A 22,991-nucleotide genomic window follows, 5' to 3' on the forward strand; every position below is an offset into this window, starting at 1 on the left:
GAAGCCTCAAACATTTTATATTTCTCAAGGGAAAATAATACCCTGGTTATCCCCACTGAAGGGTGGATGGGGAAAAACAACCTGTGAAGGTGGTTTTCAGGGAGCATTACATATGCAAAGGCACAAACATTTCCCACCTACAGAGCTCACCCTTAGCTCCCCTATCCTGAGCAATTCTCCCATTTATCTTATTGCATTTCCTTATTGCAAAGGATTTCCTTCTTGCCTGTAATTATGCAGCTAATACAGAGAGATGGCTACATAACATTATCTCATTAGATTGACAATAGGTATTTTATAAAAAACATTTTTAATGCAGCTGCAGAGGAGGTACAGGGATGAGAACTGACCTGCTTAAATATTGCTGTTCCCCCAGCTACCTTTAGCTCTGCACAGTAATAACCATTACATCTATTTCTCTCTCCCTCTTGGTATAAATACTAATTTAGACCCAAAAGCCTGGTCAGATCTGAGTTGCTTTTCATTTGACACACACACACCCCCCTCACTGAAGACGGGTTTTTCCTCTTGACAACAGCCCTGCGTGCTGTGTGTGAGGGGAATTACAGAACACCCACCTTTGCTCAGCTAGGTAACATCTGCAGCGTTTCAGAAAAACAATTCTCTGTCAGACTTTTCACCAGGATCCTCCCCTGCAGCCACCAGGAGAGCAGGGAGGCAGGAACCCTGAACAGCTCTGTCAGCTCCCAGCACTTAATGCTCTCTGACAATGCCTGCCTGCAGCAAGTGCCTGCAAATAAGAGGCGATGAGACATTCTTCAGCTCCGAAAGAAACAAGGGGAAAACAGAGCTGGAAGTGTCCCTAGGCTTTCTAAAATGTAAAAAAAAAATCTCCAGCTTGAAAGAACTGAGAGATGGAAATCTCCCAGCATCCTGCAGCAGCAGCCAGATGGTGTTTCTTCACTTATGGAGGCCCACAAGAGCCATCTGAGCTAGAGGGCAAAGACAAACAAGCTGCTGTAATCACACAACTTACCAGCACCTGGCGGATAATAAATGCTACCACTTAACAAAACTAGAGAAAATAAGCTACACTGTGCTCAAGAACCTCTAAAGGTAGCTAGAGGGTGCCAGCCTGTAACAGCAACTCAGGATGGTGCTCTTCTATATTCTTTCCTGTTATCTTGGATAAGGAAACAACTGGGAGGTCTTCTAAAATCAACCAAAGTTAAGGATTTGGTCAGGAATCTTCTGCTTAACAAATGTGACCAATTCAGGACAGGAAATAAATATTTACCATTTCCATAAAGCCCCTAGCTCTGTTTTTTGGGCCCATGTGTCATGAATGCTATGCAGTATCCAAGCATATATGATGTCCTGCTTTTTTATCCCTCAGTACAACCCACAGTAACCAGGAAAAGAAATAAAAATGTGAGTGGAGAAGGCAAAGACTGGAAATTAAGGGTCACATAGAGCAAGCTGGACTAGCAGGAGACAGCAACAAGGTCTTAATCCAAAACAAGGCCTATGAAGGTATAGGAGATTTGCTTCTCTTCTGTCCCTTCCATACCATGTACTTCTGTTACCACCTCCTCACTGTAGTCTGCTTTCTTCTTCTCTGGCTCTGGTTATGGGAACCCTTCCCTCTTTTCCTGTTTCTGCAGCAAAGACAAAGCCTGCATTAGAGACGACCAACCCCATGGGCCTTTCCTCTGGGGTGCAGGGCACCACTGCAGCCAGAGCTCTCAGAGACACTATGCCTGCCCTTGCACAGGTATTCCAGGATGCTGAGGTCACATTTACACACAGGAACACACAGCAGCAGGCCTGAAGGTGTGAACTTTCCCAATACACCAGTGTGGGTCTCCACCGACCCAGCAGCAGATCCTCTAAGGGTCAGACTCAGCTTCACTCTCTCTGCTGAATGAATCAGTGGCTTCTCAGCCAGGACTGCCAAAAGCAAGCTGGAGCCAAGGAGTGCAGATGCTGGCACTCTGGGAGCTGGACTGGATCCACTGTCTCCTTCTCTAAGTCACTGCACAGCTGTCAGACAGAACAGTTACGGCCATTACCGAGCTGGGAGAAGAATGGAGCCAGACAACCACACAAAAGTGCCTGTATTTTATAATCAACTTTGAGCCATATGTTGGGATTTACTCCACAAAAGCATTCAGAGATACTCAAGTGCAGAAATACAAATTGGCAAACTTAAGATGATTCTTTGTGAGACTCATTTTTCACTGAAGTTATTTACCTACCTAAGCACATAGACAGCAAAATGATGCTGAAACTTCACCTAACTCCATCCTCAACAGGGAAGTAAATCACTTGAACTAAGGATGAATTCATGCCTAGTGGAATCAGAAAGTTACTAATTTATTGATCTCTAGTTCAGTCTCTCCAAAATGAAGATTAAAACCTTAGTCCAAAGAAGGGTTCTGGGCCATGCACTGGGATGCTGGGAACAGGAGTGGGGACATAGCCCATATTTTATTAAAATGTGGCTTTCTTTCATTAAAACATCAGCTTATAAGCACTAAACGTTGCATGTTACCTCTATTCACCAGTCATTCCAAATCCAGAGAACACACAATACCAGTTGGAAGGCTTTATACTTTTTTATTCACACTGATGTAAAGAAATTCACAGCATCCCCTCAGTGTCCCTCACTTGTGCAGCACATTTGCTTTCTTTAGTAGAAATTGTTTCCCTTGTTAGATACTGCTAGAAACAGCCCTGTGTTTTATACTCCTGACTCGGGGGTACACTTCCTCTGGATTTCTGTATGCTCACAACTGGCAACAACTATAGATTACTGCAAGCATTCTCCTCTTTACCACTGCTTAAACAAATGTAGAATAAACCTAGACACCATTTCTCAAAAAACAGGCTTTCCTTTTTTATCTCCCTAGAACTCTATACCCCCTTCCTGTTTTAAAGACCCACAGCTGAATGTGGGCACAGCCTCACCCTGGCCTGGGCATGGCAGCATTGGAGCTTTCCTTAAAATAAACAACAATGTAAAACCCACAGTGGAAGGATGGAAGATTACAGGTAACTGCCAGCTAAAGACCAATGTGCTTATTTATTCAAGTTCAACACAAATACAGCAGAAGCTTAGGGACAAGACAGTTGAGACAAAATGCCTCTGCACATATTTGAAAAACCTTATGAACTGTCTTTCTCTCTATGCAATCAGACTAATTACACTTGTGTAGAAGTCTAATTACACCTCTGCATTAGCTACCAGTGAAGTATTTCTTAGGTTATTTCTGAGCAGCCTACAGTTAAACCAGCCTCATCCATTAGCTGACACTTTGTGTGTGCAGTCTCACTGCTCCAATTATGTACCTTGAATCAGCCCCTGAAAATCCTCCTTGCTGCCAAAGATATCCTGGTGAAAAATGAAGAACGTTGGAGGTGGCTTGAAAAATACTGCCAGCATTAAAAACAAATGCTGTTATGCAAAGCCCTGCGTTTTATTTAAATTTGTGCTGCTTGAGATGCAAACAAGATTCATTTCACTACATGGTTGTGCTATCCATTTATTAACTATTCCGCATAAAATCCATTTCTAAATGATTTCACTAAAGTTCATAAGCCATTTTAAAACTCAGAAACTGATGAAAAAGGAAATGATGCAGCAGTCACAAGCCTTGAACTAAAAGCCTGATGGAAATAATTTTATTTCTTAATTTAAACAGCACATGAAATTGGATTCAATCCCAAAATCATTGCATGCTCATTTTAATTAAAACTTATGAAGGTTATAGCAAGCGGTTATACTTTCAGAAGGAAGGGACTGAGTTTACTGCTGTAGCAGCCTATGACTAATATTTGGCAACAGACAACAAGTGAGGCACACAGAACTAAGTTTCCACATTTATACTTTGGTGATACACATTTTATTTTCCAAAAATATTTTATTTTATTTTACAAATTTTATAATTTTTATTTATTTATTTTTTTTTCAGTGATACTCCTTTATTTCCTAGGCATCAGTAGCCCAATGTAAACAAGAAAACCCCCTGCAATAGGCTGCAATTTGCTCGGTGCCATCAGCTCCCATCTCTTACAGGGGATTCTGATACACCACCTATAAATAACACTGACAGTAATGCGTGTTGCAGGGTGGATGAAGTATTTTTTTACACATTTCTTTACTTGTTATCAGTATTCCCACTCTATTCAAGCAGGTTCCTGAGCAAAGCAGAGCACAGATGTTGTCACACGCTGCAACACCCAGATCTAAGGACAAGCTTACAGGAACAAGTGATTCTCCAAGCTCTTCCCAGAGCAGCTATGAGGGGAAAGCCACATTCCTCACAGAGCTCAATGGGGCACTCTAACCACCACTTGAGGTAGAACAGACACATTTGTGCCTTGCCTAGGTAAACAACGGAGCTTATCTAGGCAAGCTCCATGCAGAAATACAGGAGTGAGGTACAAAGATGAGGAACACCAGTGGCTCATCTGTCTTCAGGGACTGCTAATGCAGAGGGAATTTAGTTTGTTACACTTAGAAATCACCAACATAGGGAACAATAGAAAAGAACACTCCTTCACCATATTTTGCATCACATGCAGCTCCCCATATCTTGCTAATGAGACAAATTAACAAGGAATCATTTCACAGATCTGATTCCATGACCCGTGCTGGATGGTGCCTCTGCAGAGCTGTGTGCTCTGTAAATCCACAAGGATGACTGAAGTCAGCTCAGAGTACCACACACTGCTCACACGGTGCCACTGTCCCAAAGGCTGTCTTCTGCATCCCTCCATGCCACTGAACTCCAGCACCTGCCCACAGCCAACACACGTATTTCCTTAACCACAGCGGGTTTAGAACACAGTCTCTGTACTGACACCTCTCTTTTCTTTCTGTGGAGGTGAGCACTCGCCCAGCACTGCCCTGCACACCCTTGGTCACAGGACACCAGTGCCATTTACTGCCCCTGTCACTGCAGGGCCCCAGCACCCTCCTTCAGCCACTGCCTCAGTCAGTGCTGCTAACCACACCAACCTGAACAGCTTCTTCACTTTCAACACCTCCCCAGTCTCCCCACAACCCATGTTTTCCAGCATGGACCCATTCACATTACAAAAACTCAAATTATACCATCACCCAGTATATGTCTTGGAAAAGACCCCCAGTCACAAAGTGATGCATTTATTCCATGTGTATTTGTGCTTACAGAACAGGAGGTTGCCACAATGCTAATTCCCTCTCTCAAAGAAATTAATGGCAAGTGAAACATCACAATGTTGAACTTCTGTGCTGTTCACTGAGCTGCAGCTCAGGAGGAAAGACACATCAGCCAAAAAGCAACAGAAGACTCAGCCATGAGCCCCTTTTAAAGCAAGTACTCTGTATGCAAATCAAATCCAACTGAAGATATCACTACAATGTTAATGAAACCCTGAGCACTGAAAAAATAAGTGTCAAGGGAGCGTAAATGCACATTTTGAAACCACAGCGCGCTATTACAGAAAACGTCTTATGACTACCACGGTCACCTTCACCCAACAGACTTTGCACAGCACAGAAACATTTGCCATCTGCAGTATTACTGAACAGGCATGTTCTCATTGCTCTATTAAAAAAGACTGAAGCTTTCCTCGCCTGGGTCAATAAGACAGCTGTTAAAAATCATACCATGCTTTCAGAAACAGAGAGAGATCCTTTTGAGACCTGGTTTCTTCAAGTAACTTTGATTCATCTGTGAACGAGCAGCTGGCTGTAGGCCAGAACCAGTGCTGCCAGTTCCCTTTTGCAGAACACTCTGTTTGTATCTGGACCCGCAAGGAGCAGATTTAAAGATGATCTTCATCCTACATTAACACTTCACTATATGCACCATCAATAATCCCACTGAAATTACCACCTGAAGGGTAAACAGCAGAGTAACTTCCGCAAAAATTCACATTACACTAAAAGCTTCAATGGACAGGATTGCTGGTGCCGTGCCAGAAACAATGGGACTTTCCTTTAATTCTTGGTTTGACTTAACATCCACCAAAGGCTCCACTTGTGTCAACTCTGGAGAGTGTAGGGCCCATGCTCCTGCCCCAAAATGCAAAAAGAGAGCCTCTCATGAGGTACTTACAGCTGCCTCCCGCCCTGGACATGCTGAATGACTGTATTTGAAACTTTCAGAGTGAATGTAGTGGATAATCAAATCCCAGAAATGATTCAAAATCCTTGTGTAACCTAGGACCTCTGTGATATAATTATAAGATGAAGATTATTAAAAGATCAAAGTCAGGGAGCTGATTAGAGTAAAATATAGAAGACAATTGTTTGCAAACTGCTTCAGCTAATGTATTTGAGGCTTTCCAACGACTGAATACATGACAATAATGCTCCTTCTACAGCTAGTTTTGCACCCTCCTATGCTTCATAACCTGCTTTCTTTATAAAATGTCTTAAGCAGTGCTTTCCCACCTTGCAAAATTCCTCAGAGAACAAGGACCAGCATTTGAGTAGTTTCTTCATTCTAATGCAGCACAAAATGATCCAAAACAAACAGCAGTAAATTTGCATTTCAGCATGACAGCAGTGATCTCAAGAGCAGCACCACAGAGCATGAACAACTAGGTTTGTTTTCAGGCTTGGACAAGCATTGTAAATCACCTCTGCAAAATTATGACTTTACAGGAACTTCGCTTTTAGGACAAAATCTCCATAAAATGTGCAACCTGGGTACAAATGCCAAGTGGGGACCTGCAGAATTCTTTCCTCTCTTCCCTGCTTGACCTCATTATCTGCTCAGAGCCCACTTAGCAGCTCAGTCTAACCACTGAAACCTCACAAATTAATAGCACTTACAAGAGTGCATGAACCATAAGTCACCTGGGGCAACCTTCCAACAAAAAGGAGCTGCCACAAAGTCTCACAGCACAGCCTGAAATGAGGTTATTCTAACAGCAAGGAAAAAACTCTCTCAGAAAGCTTTCCTGATTCTTACTAGCACCAATTTAAAATAAAGTTATTCACATTAAAATTAAGTAAGAAAACTAGGCTGGTTTGGCATACTAATAGCTTTCCTGAGCTCAGTGTTTCTGTTCAATAATCAGCAGCTTTAGAAGGGTTTAAGCATCTTGTTTTAACACTGCCCTGACAGTGAGGATCTGCCTGAGATGGTGCTTAAGCACTTCACCAGTGTGGGATGGGCCCATGGCAGCAGCTTTCCCCTCTGCAGAGCAAAGCTCTGCAAATCACTACACTGCTAATCCTTCAGTGTTTGCAAATACCAGTTCAACCAGCAGGAAACCAAATCCCCAGCCTGACTGGTTCTCAGCAGCACTTCACCTTCAACAACAAACAAGGCCCCAGAGCCAGGCCAGGGCAATAAGGAGAAGATGCTCACCAATACAGGTATCAACACGTAAAATATTATTGCAGAAAAATCTGGCTCAGTTTATGCATAGAAAATAAGTCAGGATAAGTTTCTTAATTGGTTTCACACTCAAGGATGCTTAAGCTTCGTGTTACATTTGCTGCTTTTCTCATTTCTCTTGGCAGGATTCTTTGGGTAAGTGATGATCATCCCCCCAAAAGGTGAGCACGTCACAACTCCAGGACACTCCCTCAGACTCCTGACACTGACAGTGGACTGCAAGGCCCCATCCAGAGCAGCTGCTGGAACATCTCTGGTGTTCATCAGACCCTTCAATTCTCAAAGTGCTTGAGAAAGGAGAACCCAAGGAGCAGAAGTAGGAGCAGCAGGGATGAGCTACAGGCAGTCATGAGGGGGTCAGGAGAGCAGTCACAGCAGTGTCTGCAAAGAGAGATGCAGCTTAGCAGAAGGTTTTGCATCTTGCGAAACCTTTGTATCTGCTCATTTTTGAATGTCCAAACCAAACTCAGGATGATATCTCACTGTCTCCATGTCAAACAAAGCAACCAAACATTTTCATCTCCTTTCTCTCTGCCTCCCCATCTTCATATTTTGCTGCAGACCAATGGACATGAGCTGGGGTGACAACTCACATGCTGGTATTTTAAATGCTCTATCACAAGCAAAATCTGTTATTTCACCGTAAGAGGAAATTCCTAAAATTTAACTTCCTCATAGAGTTTATTTTTAATAACCAAACACTATCAAACATCATGTACACATGTACACAGCAGGAGTTCTTATTAGGAAAAAAAAATCTTTGAAAAGAATCATGCTCAAAATAATGAAGACTGCTGCATGAATTTTTATTTTCCCTCCTAAAGCACTGCTGAAATATGAAAAAAGCTCAAGCTTTTTAAAAAACAAACAAACCAGACACACCGAGAGTACATGGCGTTCCTTTCTATCAGGATGGCCTCATTTCATCAGAAAATGGAAAGATGAAAAGCACTGGAAGGAAGAGACAAGAAAGTCTGACCTCAGCAAGTGCACAGCCCGGAGCTCAGGCTGCCCTCGCTTCCCCAGCAAGGGGCAGAGACACCAGCACATCCTGCTTGAGCTTTCAGGGATTTTAGAACTTGGAACTTCTTTGAGGATGAATTCCATGCTGAAAAACTGACAAAAGATCAACCAGGTGTGGCCTTTTAATCTGTTTCTTTCTACACTGAGAGAAGCAGTTGTCTCTCCATGCAGAAATACAGGAGTGAGGTGCAAATATGAGGAACACCAGTGGCTCAGATGTCTTCAGGGACTGCTAATGCAGAGGGAATTTAGTTTGTTACACTTAGAAATCACAACATGTGGAACAATAGAAAAGGAACACTGCATCACATGCAGCTCCCCATATCTTGCTAATGAGACAAATTAACAAGGAATCATTTCACAGATCTTATTCCACGACCCATGCTGAGATTGCAAGGCAGTTCCCCCAGCTGAGCCTCCTTTCATTTGCTGACAAAACACATACTCCAAATCACTGGATTAATCCTTGACTAAGGTGTGAAGAAGGCAATGTGCTGCTTCTCCGGAGGAGACCCTGTGCATGTCCCCTCCCTGGGCACAGACCTTCACTGATCAGAAGCACTCCCTGTCCCTTTCCCAGGAAACTCCGGTGTGGACTAAGAGACCAAACCTGACCTGGTGCAGACACACCAGCAGCCTCTGACATGTGTGTGCCATGCCATCAGCACTACCTGGAAAGCAGAACATCAATCTGTAAATTCTATGTTAGAACTGTCCATGGAAAAGCAGGAAGAAACTGGAGTGATTAAAAAGCAACTATTACAAAGTCACTTAAATTCCCAGCTTCTGAAGAAAACAATTAGAAAAATTCAGCATTCGTGTACATTTGAATTTGCAATTTGTCTGCAGCACACTTCTCCATCTACAACTCCCAAAAGGACACTCCTGAACGTCTGGATCTAAAAGCTGATGACAGGATCAGAAGTGCCAGAACAGAACAACAAACACCCAGTAACTAAGAAACCAAATACGATTAGGAGCATATGTATTATGTAAATACTTCCTGTACAATCCACGTTTTGCTCAAGTACAAACACACAACACACTCTACCAGGCAATATGACATTTAACTGGTGGTAGGTTTCAGAGATAACAGCTCTAAACCAAACACAGGTATTTCACATAGTTTAAAATCACCATTTCTTGCTGTAAATTGAAACACAAATCACACTGTCAGTTCAATGCATTGTTTGAGTTGGGCACCAAACCCATTTCTGAATTCACAGGTATTTTGGAGGACAAGACTTAGCTCTGCATTTCTTCTGAAATCAAATCTGAAAACAGGCCAAATGATTGCTGTGCACCTGAAACATCCAAATTTACTAAGAAATCCACCCAGAACACCAGCAGGAGCATAAGGTGGTAATTCAATGGTATTGGGAGAAAGGAATGAATAATTCACTGGGTTTAGACAGTCAAAACATACCACTTTTGGTGAACTTTACCTCTGAGATTTTAGATTCACTCAAACCCAAACCACAGCTCAGCAGGTGCAAATTCATAAAAGCACAGAGTTTGCATGACTCGCTTCTAACTGAAACTACCATCTTTCTGCAAAGCAGCAGCTGTGGCAAGCGCTCCAAGAGAATAAATATTTATTCCTCCTTAAATAAAGCTGCCTTCCCACCCACGAGTGCAGGCAGAACAATCAAAGGCTTCTCAAGGACAATTATAGGAAAAACTCCTGCCTGCCAAAATCAACCAGTGCCAGCAGAGTGAAACCTGGGACAGTTGCTCCACAGCTCCTTTGACAAAAAAGGCTTCCGTTACAAATCCCAGAGGATTTCAAGCTTGTTTCATAGCCACAAGGATTATTTCCCTCCTTTCCTGGCCAGCTCTTCTTTCAGAATTCATCAATATCACTCCTTGCTGCTATATAACATCAACATGATGCATCACACAGCAGCTTCTCTTCCCAAGGGGCACAAACAGCACACCAGTACTAACCATATTTTTAAAATCAGTTTAGCTCTTTGCTCTGATTTCTGCTATTTTTATATCTCTGACTATTCATCTTCTAAAACAGTCTTTTGTGATGACAAATAACAAGATAGATCAATTCCTTTTTGCTCCAGATGTTAAGATAAATTACTTTAGATAAGAAACAGCCCTTGTCACTGAAATTGCTAAAGCAGCTCAGAACAGAGTACAAACAGCTGAAACCTTGTACACTTAAGTTGATGTTTTTAATTGGATTTTTATTGTTCTCTGTTTATTTTTTTCAATTGGATTTTTATTGTTCTCTGTTGATTTTTCTTGCTTGTGCTTCTGTGCACTTACAGATTGGAACAGCAACACCCAGCTGGAGAAGGCAAGCAGCTGAACTTGTGAGAGCTGTATTTTTGCAAACAAATAGCTCATCTCATTGAACCACGGGACATGCAAATAGATGGAGCCTTCACTCCCTAAATTTGAAGGATGTCCAGTCTCCATGCAGCTTGGAAGAGCAGGAGGGCTGGACACCTACAGGACTCCATGAAACCAGAGGAAATGTCCCATCTCTCCTCCTGAGTCACTTTATGGACCTCACACCAACGTCCTCCCCACAGCCCTTCATCCTCCACCCTTGGAGCCCCCTCTGAGCAGTCCCATGAAGGAGCTGATGGGAGATGCAGAAGCAGCAGGGATCCCAGGAATATTCCTGCTGGGGCAACCAAGCCACCAGCAGGCTCAGGCTGGGGCAGGGCCCCAGAAGAACAAGGGCTCCCTGCAGGGCTGTGGAGTTTAGCATGGACACCACGTATTTCATCAATGCTGCTCACATAAAACAAATAAGAATTAAATCAGGGCTACTGAAAGCTTCTTCCCAGCTCCATCCCATTTTATCACTTTTTTTATTTGCCAAGGGTGATGTTATCTGCATGGGATTTGCATCCAGATTCTTATCCTTCACGTGGCAATATTGCAAATGCAAATTCCTGTTTTCCGTTCACAAGGAGCAGAGCAGTGACTGAGCAACCACACACACGTGATGTCAAGCCCTAATGAAATCACAGCCTGCTCCAATACCCTGTGACATGTTCAGACTGCAATCCCGACAGGGCATGTAATGGCAAAGGCAACTGCTGAGAGCATCCTGGACCACATCCAGCCTCTTCCCCAGCAAAAGAGGGTAATTAGGCTTTCGGGCATGGTCTGGAACGCTCCCTCATGCAGGGTTTTCCCAGCAGAGGGCACTTTTGATTCACAGACCACTTCAGAAGCAGCTTTTTGTTCTTCTCCATCGCCATCTCGGAGAGCTGAAGCAGAGGTGGTGCTGTCTGCTTAAAAATAAAGACATCGTTGCTTTAGCTCCACTTTCCTGCCTCCCTCTCCCCTCCAACAAGTTTTATTAAGTTCTCATCTTTAATTCATGCCTGCAGCAGAGCTGATGTCACTTTTTTTTTTGCTATTAAAAAAGAATCCACGAAGCATAAGCCAAGCTTGCAGTGGCAATCTCACCTACCTTCCTTCTCTATTTTTATTTCCAGTGATTTGTTAACATTCATTACCCTCAAAAACTGAAAAGGTATTCCAACAGAAACACAACTATAGCACTTGGAAAAGGAAAGCAAACAAACCACCTATTAGATTACATGCTCCATCCCCTGCAAAGGCAGGACGCAACCCACCAGAGACATCTCACAAATTAAACCCTCCAGCTGTCTGCAGGAAATTGCAGGGTGTTAGGGACCAGTGAAATAAACAGCTTAGCAACCAGTAAGGTGAATTCCCCTTTGGGAAACTGTCGTTTCACAGTGGATGCAAAGTGAGAATGAGAGAGGATGTGTGATAAGATGGTTCGTGGGGAAGAAATTTCCATCAAAAGCTTTGGGAGTTGAGATGTTTTCAACTGCTACAATAAAAACCAATAACAACAACAACAAAAATATGCCTGAATCAACTAACACATACATCTGTTCTAGGTAAAACAGGGTAACAAGGTAAAACACTGGGACAACCAATCACTGCAGTTTTGTCATAATTCTGCTTCATTAGCATACAGCTGGGATGTGGGGTGTAGGTTGGCAGCACCGTGTAGCTGACTGAAGGCCAGATAGTCTCAGGACAGTAAAGATGCCAGGAGTGCTGTCCTGGGGTTTCCTGCCAGGAAATCCCGTGCCTGTGCCTACCAGGGCACTGTTCTGGAGACTAACAAGTCAGCAGAGTCCACCAGCATGGATTGGAACCCAGCAGCCTCCACCAACAGCCCTGAGGAACCCGTGGGCATCAGGAATTCCGTGGGGTTGATCAATGTCATGCTGCAGATGATGAGAAGCTCATTCAGTAGTAAGCAGCCCAACTGAACAAGTCATTTCCTCTACAATTTATGCAATTTAGAATCACTCCGGTTCCTCTTGGCTCATGGCTGAAAAGTTTTGTTTTTTCAGAAGTCAGAGCAGCGGGTGGTGTGGTCATGTTGTGTAAGATAATACAAAGAGCAGAACAATTGCTGCCAAAGGAAAAGACACTGTATCACAGCCTTTGTGTTTTTTACCATGTTTTGTTGAGCAGGACTTCTTGCAGAATCACTTGTTTGTTTGTGCCATGTTTTACTGGAACATACGTTATTACCAACCATCTTTCCAACCCAGGAGAAGCTGTCATAACCATGCTTAAATCAAGACCAAGAAAGCAATTGAAGATCAAAGGGATTGTGTAATATTTGTGTAATAGTAGACTGGGGAGGAGGGGTATGAAAAAAATCAAACCCCAAAACCCAGAGATTGTTGCTTTTGAAGTAACAAAGAATGAACCCCAAATACGTCAAGAGCTGTACTGAAGTCAATAGGGCTAAGCCACAGTCATTCCCCAAATATTTTCTTCACCTGCTGCAGGGAAGAGACACATCAGGAGCAGAACTGTACAAGGCAGCTAAGCACAATGTTAACTGCTGAAGTGTGGGTTCCAGAATAAAATAAAAAATTTAAAGAAATAAAAAATAGGCCCTTTCCTTGGTTCGATACTTGGCCTTCAGGGCTTGTAACAGGATATTTAATAACATGATTCTGTATTATCTTTTCTATTATTTCACAGAAGCTGTAACTGTTGATAACAGATACTTGAAGTTACACCACACATCAATCCCATTCTGTGTAACGCCCAGCACCAAAACCTCTCCCAACATGAACACCAGCTTGCAAATCATTAACAATTTTGGGAAAAGAGGATATTTCCCTGTTGGCTGTTAATCAGTAACAGGCCTGAACATATATCCAGTAGCAATCATCTTAAGAAAAATACATGACATCTGCAACAAAGTGTGTTTGGCTGGCTTCCAAATCCTACATAGTCCACAGGCACCTTTTCTGCTGCTTTCAGCATGCTCTGAACCACACAGCACAACGTACTGTTGTCCTTACAAAAACCACCCAGAAAATCCTCACACCCACCAAATTCAGTTCACACACAAGACACACTAGGAATATCTAAGCTGACTATCCATTAAGCTACAAGAAAGCCTGGTGTCCATACCTGAATTATGGAATTCAAGCCAGGGAGGTAACAAGGAACAAACAGGTCCCAAGACTTGTGGCAATAAGATGGGCATTCCAATACAGACATATCTGTCAGCTGCATGGTCCCACAAACTCTGTCATCACCACTGAGGGCACAGTATTGGCACTATGGCCAGAAGGAATTTTTATCTCACTACAGGCTCCTGGAGTGATAATAACAATAAGAAATTTTGTGCAAGAACAATAAAAGAGTTTTTAGGAAATGCTCTAACACAATCTTCTGCCCCAAGGCCAATCCTGCTGCTTTGTTCTCCTTTTCCCTGAAAACATGGCTTATCCCACCAGCTGGCCAGTGGTGCAGACTGATCATAAAGAAAAATACACCTGACTCACAGCTCCTCCAGCACTGCAGCAGCCCAAAAACTTCAGCTGCTTCCACCTACCAGCAGCTTCCCCAGCAAAGGGAGAATGAAGGGATTTTGCATCTCTCCACAGCCCTGAGAAGCTTCGTGCCACTGCTGAGTTTTTGCTGAATAGACACTGTGCCAGGAAGTCAGTGCCTGTGAGCTCCTGCTTGTTTTCAGGCCTGGCAGTGATGGATTACATACAACCACAAGTTGGGCACAAACCAGCTGTCTATCTGTCTTTTCCAAACATCTTGCTCCAGTTTCTGTATTGTAGAGGTGCCAGTGCCTTGTTTCAGGATGTCTACTGGATAAAGAGCACATATTTCTCTGAATATTTTACTGTCACACAGAAGGACTGGACTGTTTTTATTTTTTTTTAAATGCTGTTGCTCCTTCCCCAGCACATTCCCCATAATAAAAATCTCTCTGTTCCCAGAGGCCTGGAGCTGAATTGACAAAGTGGAGTACAGGTTTTCTCTGCACAGAAGCCCACAGGCAGATCCTGCTGTCACACCAGAAACCTGTGCCCACACACCCCAACCCTCCTGCCAGGGCACTGTGTCTGGACCTGCAGCACCTCACGGTCCTGCTGCGTTTCCATCAGGGACTAGAGGGGCACAAAGGAGAAACGCAGCCAGCATGCTCCTGCTGGCCCTTCACACAAACACTAAAGGGCAAAGCACTGCAACAGCTTCACAAAGAGTCTAAACCTGCCCTGTCCAAGACCGTCTATGATGCTTTGTGGCGAGGCACACAGACACTGCATGTACAAGCACGCACACAAGTCTGTCTGCGATTCAGCTACTGCAAAGGATGTCTGGGAGAAAGGCTATAAACAGCACCTAACTTGGGAGGGGGAAACAAGAATCACTACTTATCGAATTTAGGCTATCAACCACCAGGATTAAGCACTGAAAGTAGTTTGAAAACCCTTCCTGTTTTGTGGGAAAAGCTGTGGTACCACTACCACGTTGTCCTGCAAAGTCAGAACAATTCCCAGGGAACAGCCTGGATCTGGCTGCAGCACTGCCTACATAGCAAAAACAAAACCAAAACACAGATGAAAGATGTTTCCCCTCTTCTCTCCCTGAAGGGAAAAAAAAATCTCAAAAACATCCTTCTTAGGTTGAAAAGAAGATCACAGGGAGGAAAACATGTAGGAGTCCAGACGAATGATAGAGCTGTAGACCAGGGACTGCTGCATCTGCTCCAGCTACACACAGTTGTTTAAGAAAAGCATTATGAATTTCTTTCTCTCTCCTCAGATGTCTTGCCTGGATGCTTTAAAGCAGCCTCAGAGGAATGTGCTCTTGGGGCTGAATCCCATAGGAAATTATCCTTTGTGGTGGATGGTCTCCCCTTGGGGCCTGTCTGTGTGTTTTGCTTTCATGTAATCCTCCCACCTTGGTTCTCTAATGCAATGCTCTCCACATTATTATAGCTCTTTGATACTCTCAAATGGTACTTACTCAGGCTGTCGTATTTTCAGCTCTCCCAGACTAGGTCTGACTGGCTTGGATGGCCTGTGGCTCATGCCATAAATATTAAGTCACCAAAAGATACCATGGAGCGTTTGTGTGCCAGAGGCAGACATCACATAGAAGAGAGCCCGGGCCATTTGCTCCTTCCAAGTGAGATGTGCTCTACAAGAATAACAGAAACCTCCTTCTCACAGGGTTACTGACTAGCTTTTTGTCCTAGTTCCCTTTTCTTTCTACAACTTCTGCTCCAAGAAAGTTCAGCAGCTTACATGCAAATTTTTAAGATAGTTCCTGTATTTTAGCTCAGTTTTACCAACAGCCCAGCAGGTCCAGCACTCTGACCTGCAGACAGGACTCCCTCTACACTGCTACCACTGAAGCTTTCTCAGAAGGCACAAATCTTCATTGCCGCTACTGCTCTCATTTGCACAGAGCATGGGTTTGTGGTTTCCTTTCCAGTTCCTCTGCATCACCCAACCTCAGTGCTCGGTTTACATCACCTTTGTTGTCTCCCTGATGCACCACGGGAATTTAACCATACAGCGAGCCTCCACTTGGAGCGTTCTCTTTCCTTCATTCTGGCATGAATTTACACCCTGACAAGTTGGATCTTTAATATCCCTCCTACACACACGCAGAGAGACAACTTCAGAACCTCCCCCGCTCCCACAGCGGATACCCTTAAACACATGAATCAACGTTTACCCGCAGTTTTCCTACAGTGCTAACTACCAGCAGTTATCGCCCATGTGTAGGAACAAACTCAAATACCACTGCATGGCTGACTGCTCTCCTGTGGTTTCGCTCTTGAAAGTTATCTCCACTCTTGCTGCAGGCTCAGGAACAGGGAGGAAATGCAGTCCAGCAGGGCAGCTGAGAACAGGGGGCTGGGGTCTGCCTCTAACCCCCCCCTGAACCCAGCCCCACCGCAAGCCTCAGCCTGAGCTTTCCCATCTGCAACACTGCAATAAGAACTTTTCTGCAGAACACTAAGAAATTGATGGCAAAAGGTAAATTTTTTAGCTACTTGATTATTACCAAGACTTACGTTCTGCACTCAAGCTTCAAGGTTTTCATCTAATGCAGGGCAGTATTTCACAAACACAAGGCTGATAAACTTCACGGCATACGTGAAGAGGTGACGGTAACCATGCTTATTTAAGGCATTTACCCTTAAATTTTGAAGGCTTCTCTGAGGAAGAAACTCAATCTTGCCAAAAAGAAACTCTGATCACATCCCAATTAAGTTGGCCCACTGCTATATAAGCTTCACAGTCACAGATACATTAGTTTCTAGCCTGAATTGTTCTAGCATTAAAAGATGAAGAGATTAAATACCAGGTCCCTACATCACTGCTCACCCTGCCACCTCCCTCATTATATTATGTATTCTAAAATATAATAATTCTTGCTTTATTAATTAGATTATTACTTTAATTAAATACTAGAACAATCCACAGCAATAGGGGTTAAGACAAAACCCTTTTTCTTTTTCCCTCTCTCCCTTCCCCAAGGAGGGCTGATACAAAGGAGAAATGGCTCAGTTCCCTTTACCAGATCTGTCCTGAGCTGGTGCTCCAGCCCTGTGGTGTGGCAGCCGTCCTCGAGCCATTTCACCAGAGCATTGCTCCAAGAACAGCAGCACAGCAATTCTGCTTTGTCTTACTGTCAACTCTGTTGAAAAGCAGCAAAGTAGGAAGGTTTTGCTTCATTCTCCACTGCGCAGCAATAAATTGACATAGCACAGCTGCAGTCTGCTCAAGCTGAAGGAAGGAAGAAAACAATTTGGGGCTCACATCTGTGCAGCAACTATTAAGAGAAGCCAGCCATCTCTGTTCCACCAAAGAACTGACCCAGCTATGCAGTTCACTTCTGCTGATGACATTAGGTTTAGGAAATGCTCAGCATGTTTATTTTGCAAACAGCCTTTTGCTTGGAAATTACAAAAGAATCAGAAGTGCCACTTGCTGTTAGACAACATTATAATGCAAAATGAAGCACAACCATTGTGACAGGAGAACACAGTCATTAACTCAAGAGAGTTGGCAGTCTTCTGATATTTACTAGATTTTTCTCAAATTCAACACCCTGGAGTCTTGGAATCTGAAAATCTAAATTTTCTTCCTTTCATAAAGCCTTTTAAGCAGCCCTCATAACTGCAGGATTTGAAAGTTATGTACCTAAATGGCAAGTATAGAGATTTAAATATTTTATGCTGAAGTATCATCTATTTTCAGGACAATATTATGATTCTGAACATTTGGTAGTGCTGAACAATCAGTATACAGGACTTCCTTATCTCTATCAAAACACAAATCTTCCACTAGTTTATCTTTTTAAGACAGTTTATGACTCCTTACAAAACAAAGACACAGGAATTCTCAAAGCCATGGGCCTAACTTCCATTTTTGTTGGAGCTGCACAATTGTGATGACTTGCCAACAGTTGTGATTGATGTTAGAATAATGCAGAAATCATGATCAACTAATTCTTACATGATAGAATGGTCTTTTAAACATTTTTAATCCATCTCTGATCTGAAAATACCTCCGCACTTTGAGGATATTCACATGGGGTTTGTCTGTGTTACTGTAAAAGCACCCAGCAGTATTCTCGAAAAAATTCCTGTCTGGAAAATGTGTTTTCCAAATAGGGCCCCTGAGAGGAATACAGATGGATCTGTGCAAAATCTGGAACCTCTGTAAGAAGCCAAATAGGACATGTCAAGTGGCAGAGGAACAAACGGAGACAGTCACATCCTTGAAGGTGCACCAGCTAAAAACCATGGAAGACAACACAGGACTGGCAATCACTTACTGTCTTCGTGTATCACTTATCCTAAGAGCCCAAGAACAGTCAAAGAAAAAAGAAACCAAAAGATAAATAATCCAAGAGTTACTAGCTTGTCAGATATTTGGGGTGCCCACCCTTCCCAGTGATATCCTGGGTTTTATGCAGAATATGGAATATCCTCCCTGGCCAGGCCACTGACAGGAAACATCAACAAATCGCCAGGACTGAGAGGAATGAAACTTAATGAAGAATGGGGGGAAAGTCCAGAATATTGACTCTGGTTTCCTTCTGCCTTGCCCAGCACAGCGATAGTGCCTCAGCCCTGTTAGTGCTGCTGGCTCTAATTAGATCTGCACGGCTGGAGTGGAACGTCACGGTTAAGAAAAAAAAAATTGCCCTCTGAACCCAATAGTACATATCCAGAGGAACTATTCATTTAAACTTCAACTTAAATACGTATTTATCTTTGTGCTCTGAAGTCCAATATACCCCATTTTCAATTTAACCTCTCTGCTTTTATGCTTTGTAGAAGGTGTACAAGATCATTTATGCAGAGACTTAATATTTATAAAAAATTCAAGCAGTTGGAAGCGCCAGCATTTCAAAGGGTCAGCAATCAATGCACACAGCCCCCACTGCCCTTCCAGCTGGAGAGACACAGACACAAACTGCCAAGTGCACGTCAGGAGAGGTTCTGGATTTCACATCCCTGGCATGGCGAGAGGAGGGAGAGCTGCAAAGAGGGAACACAGGTCAGACCCTCGGGCAATGTAATCTGTAAAAAATATCTCCTCTGACTGCAACCAGCTTGCAGTCAGTCTCCAGCACTCGCTGGAGTCACTGGGGCAGCCCGCAAGGCAAAGCAGCTCTCAGGAGGAAGGGGCAGACAGGAAGCTATGGTGAGGAAATCCGGCATTCCAAGCTGGGAATGGGATGGAGACCTGCCCTGCTCTGCTTCCCGGAGCTCCACCTCAACCTGCTGATCTGTGTCACACTGCACTTCCCTTCCCAAGAAGTCCTGCTCACCAGGGAGAGCACAGATCAGCATGTGTCAGGCTGGTGGACCTATCCCCTCCTACATTTTTTTATTTTAGGGTAAATCAGGGGTCCATCATCCAGAGATATCTTCCAAGTAGAGACAAAAAAGCCTACATATCTGGCAGGTTGCATTCAGCCCACGGGTGCAGTTGGAAAGTCACCACCTCTCCTCTGCTAAGCAGCACTGAGTAATTCAGAGCAAAAGCCCAGCGTGAAATCCCCACACAAAGTACTCTCAAAACCTTCATTTTCCCAAGCTTGATTTTATAGCACTTTGACAAGGTCCAGAGACTGAACCCTTCATCCACCAATATCCACCATTTACATTATTCTGTAATCTGACATGCAGATTTAATAGCTTTATATTAGGGGTGTTCTGAAGGGAGTCTGAAAGTCAAATTGCTTCTCCTAGCACATGGAAGGTTAGAGTGGCTCTTTTTATAGGCTATGCCAGTGTCAGCAACACTGGAATATGTAATGGTCACAAAATGTCAACCTACAACTCCTGTGTGTAATAGGAAGGTGTTAAACCTGGCTTTAGACATAGAACAGTTGGGAGTGAAGTACCTTAAATAACCTGCTGAAGGTCATATGTGGATCTAGAGATGACCCACACACCTTCTGCACCTCACTCCAGAAACCACCTTTCCTTCCTGCTATGATTAAGGGGATTTTCACATAGTGTAAATCAGAGTGAAATATTTCTTTCCAGTGGAAAGGCCCCAAAACTACAGGTATACATAAACATCAACTTTTAATCATTTCAAGAAGCCGTGTTCAGAGGTAATGTTGTAGCCACTTACTTACAGTAGTAAGACACAGAATAAATATGCAATAGAACAAAATTACTTAATTAGGGAGGAAAGCAGCACATGAAATTCAGAGTGCCTGCCTCAAAATTAAAGATAAAACCATTTCAGTTTGACAAACAATAGTAGAATTGTACTTTATTAGAAGCTTTCTTAATTTATCTGCATCCTCTCCTTCATTCCTTTTCCTTTCTATCCCACCCCCAGTATCTTTTCTGTGCAGATATCCCCAGGGAGCTGTAAACTCTCAGTGAAAGGACAACAAAAAATTTGGAGCCAATACAATGTGAGATTTCAAATACAAATTACAAATATTAATATGTAACAGCATTTCCTTTTCTTGTTTGGATTTACACTGAGTAGAAATCCATCCCCTTTCCTGAAGGGAGCTGAGCAGGCTCTCAGTGTCATGTGTGACAGCAGTAAGTTAATAAAAGACAGCAAGTTTACAAAGCTTACATGCAATACTTGATCCTAAAGGTCTTTTCCAATGTGAGTGTTCCTGTAAGTAAAATAAAAATTAAAGCAATATGCCCAGTTTGTGTGAGGAACTGGCTGCCCCAAAAGCCACCAGTGCCAGGGCTGGGTGTGCAGCACTCCAGAGCGGTGTCACAGCACTCGGGCAGCCCAGAGCTTACTGAAGCTTTGCAGATGGGAGATAAGCAATACTTTGTATTTCACTCAGATGTAGATTATGAGCCAGGGAAAAGAAAGCTTAAAAGGTGAACGGCTTCTTTTGGCATTAGCTGAAATCTCTGTATAGTCTCCAAAGAAAGCCGACAGCGAGGTCAAGCTACAGTATGGGAATTCTACAGTCAATAAAAAGCCCTGTTTTTTAAGCTCTGAGTCAGAAAAATTCAATGTGGATGACCACTTATTGAAAGGGTCATCATCCAACAGAGAGAAAATTGCTAGAGCAACAAAGAGCCCAGAAGTATTGCTCAGTTTATAGAAACCACAGACAAGGACGAATTCTAAATCCGTCTCCTCCTAGTATTAATCCAGTTTGCTTCCAAGGATCAATCTATCCAATAGAAACTGCATTGTGATGGTGCAATCAAGTTCCTTCTGCAAAATCTGGACTTGAACTACGAAACAAAACTGTTTTATGACTGCCATGCTGACATTTGCATATTTATTTAGCACTGCAAGCACAGCTCTAGCATTGCATAGATAACCAAGAAGAAGGACAGATGGGGGTTCTTGTCCCAAGACAGTTCTTTTGTTTGTTTTTTTTTTTCAATTTTCCTCCATAGAGCTACTTTACTTTTGCTATTCTCCAGGTGACTGCACTGTGTGTTGGCATTCTCAGGATGTTTACAGAAACAGAGCTGAGGAAGACCACTTAGAGATTTCCTGGGGCCCTGAGGACTTCCCTCTCAGGAAAGAATTTCAATGCACCTGTGTATTGACTGTGCCCATGAGGCTACACCTGCACCTGCCCTGCTGGAGAACTATCGATCCTAAAACCGCACTAACCTTGCCCAGGCACTCTCCTGCCAAGAACATCAAAGCCACACCTGAATAGGCTCCTCATGGATCCTGTAAGCAGGACTTTCCATGCATTAAATGACTCACGGTGAAACAAAGCCAGCTCAACTTGTCTTGCAGCAGAATGTCCCACCGCAGTAAAATAAAAACCTCTTGTACCTGAAGGCAGAGATCCCTCCCCCAAAAGAGCAGCTTTCTGCAATTGCCCCCTTTCTGATTCTCATTCTCAAACCAGTTATATCCTTCTGCTCCTTACTTGCTCACACTTGTGCTCCCAAAGCAAGGAATTTGCTTTGCTAATTAGTGTCATTAGGGAAGTTGGGGAACATGAAGCACAGATTAAAAAATTGTTCAGACTGGGTTCTTAGCACTTCACCCTTGTGATATATCCATGTTGTAAGCTCTGCACTGAACAGCACTTGACTCGGCCTCAGTTTGCAGCAGAGAGAAATTAATTGCAATCTAATAGGATTCAAATTGGTACAAGGGATGCCATCATTACAGGACAAGACAGAGTAAAACCGCAGTACATTAGCAGCCAGCAAACGGCTCCGGTCAATGCAGTGGAACAGGCAACTCCATGCCTCAGACATGATGAATTGATACCTCAATAATTGTAATTTATTAGTCGGTGCTGCTGAACTGGCATACGGACCAGGTGGGAACGTGCTGAACCTACGTGGTGTTTGCGGAAGGAACAACATTCCTTTTGCAAGGTCTAACTTGAAATAATTTTACACTGAAGTGAAAATGTGTCACGGCTTAATTCAAGCAGCAGTTATGTGTACTGAAGGATGAAAGTGTAAATCAGCAGCAGACTGGGAAGCAGAAGGCTCCTGATATCGAATGTCAGTGAGCTGCTCCCTGGCTTTGCAGCCTTTGACAAGTCACTTGAACCTCTGGTGCTTCGACAAAGGCAGGTACAGCACTGGGTAAAGAGCAAGATTCCCATCACAGGCCACATTCATCCTTTGTGCTTGGATCTGAGCTAAACTGCAGTCCTTTCCTGACTGTATTTACAACTGACACTGGAGTGAGCACATGAGACTGGCCCGTGGATATTGAAAGTCGTGTGTGACAAACAGGCTTTGTGTAATGAATTAGGTTAAGCTGCAAGAGTAAACCTGACAGACATGCACATGCATTGGCA

General features: G+C 43.3%; 1 protein-coding gene and 1 long non-coding RNA gene across 19 annotated transcripts in view; both read right to left on the reverse strand.

Annotated features, from left to right (window-relative positions):
- Positions 1 to 22,991, reverse strand: part of FBRSL1 (fibrosin like 1) — a 499,835-nt gene that overhangs the window by 327,431 nt on the left and 149,413 nt on the right. The gene's annotated exons all lie outside the window — the stretch shown is intronic.
- On the reverse strand, positions 3,910 to 10,955 carry LOC140685151 (uncharacterized). Its single transcript, XR_012058414.1, has 2 exons — positions 4,940 to 10,955; positions 3,910 to 4,429 (listed from the first exon to the last, which is right to left on the reverse strand). It is a non-coding gene; the product is annotated as an uncharacterized lncRNA (long non-coding RNA).

This window comes from Taeniopygia guttata, chromosome 15 (genome assembly GCF_048771995.1).
Source record: "Taeniopygia guttata chromosome 15, bTaeGut7.mat, whole genome shotgun sequence".
Taxonomy (NCBI): domain Eukaryota; kingdom Metazoa; phylum Chordata; class Aves; order Passeriformes; family Estrildidae; genus Taeniopygia; species Taeniopygia guttata.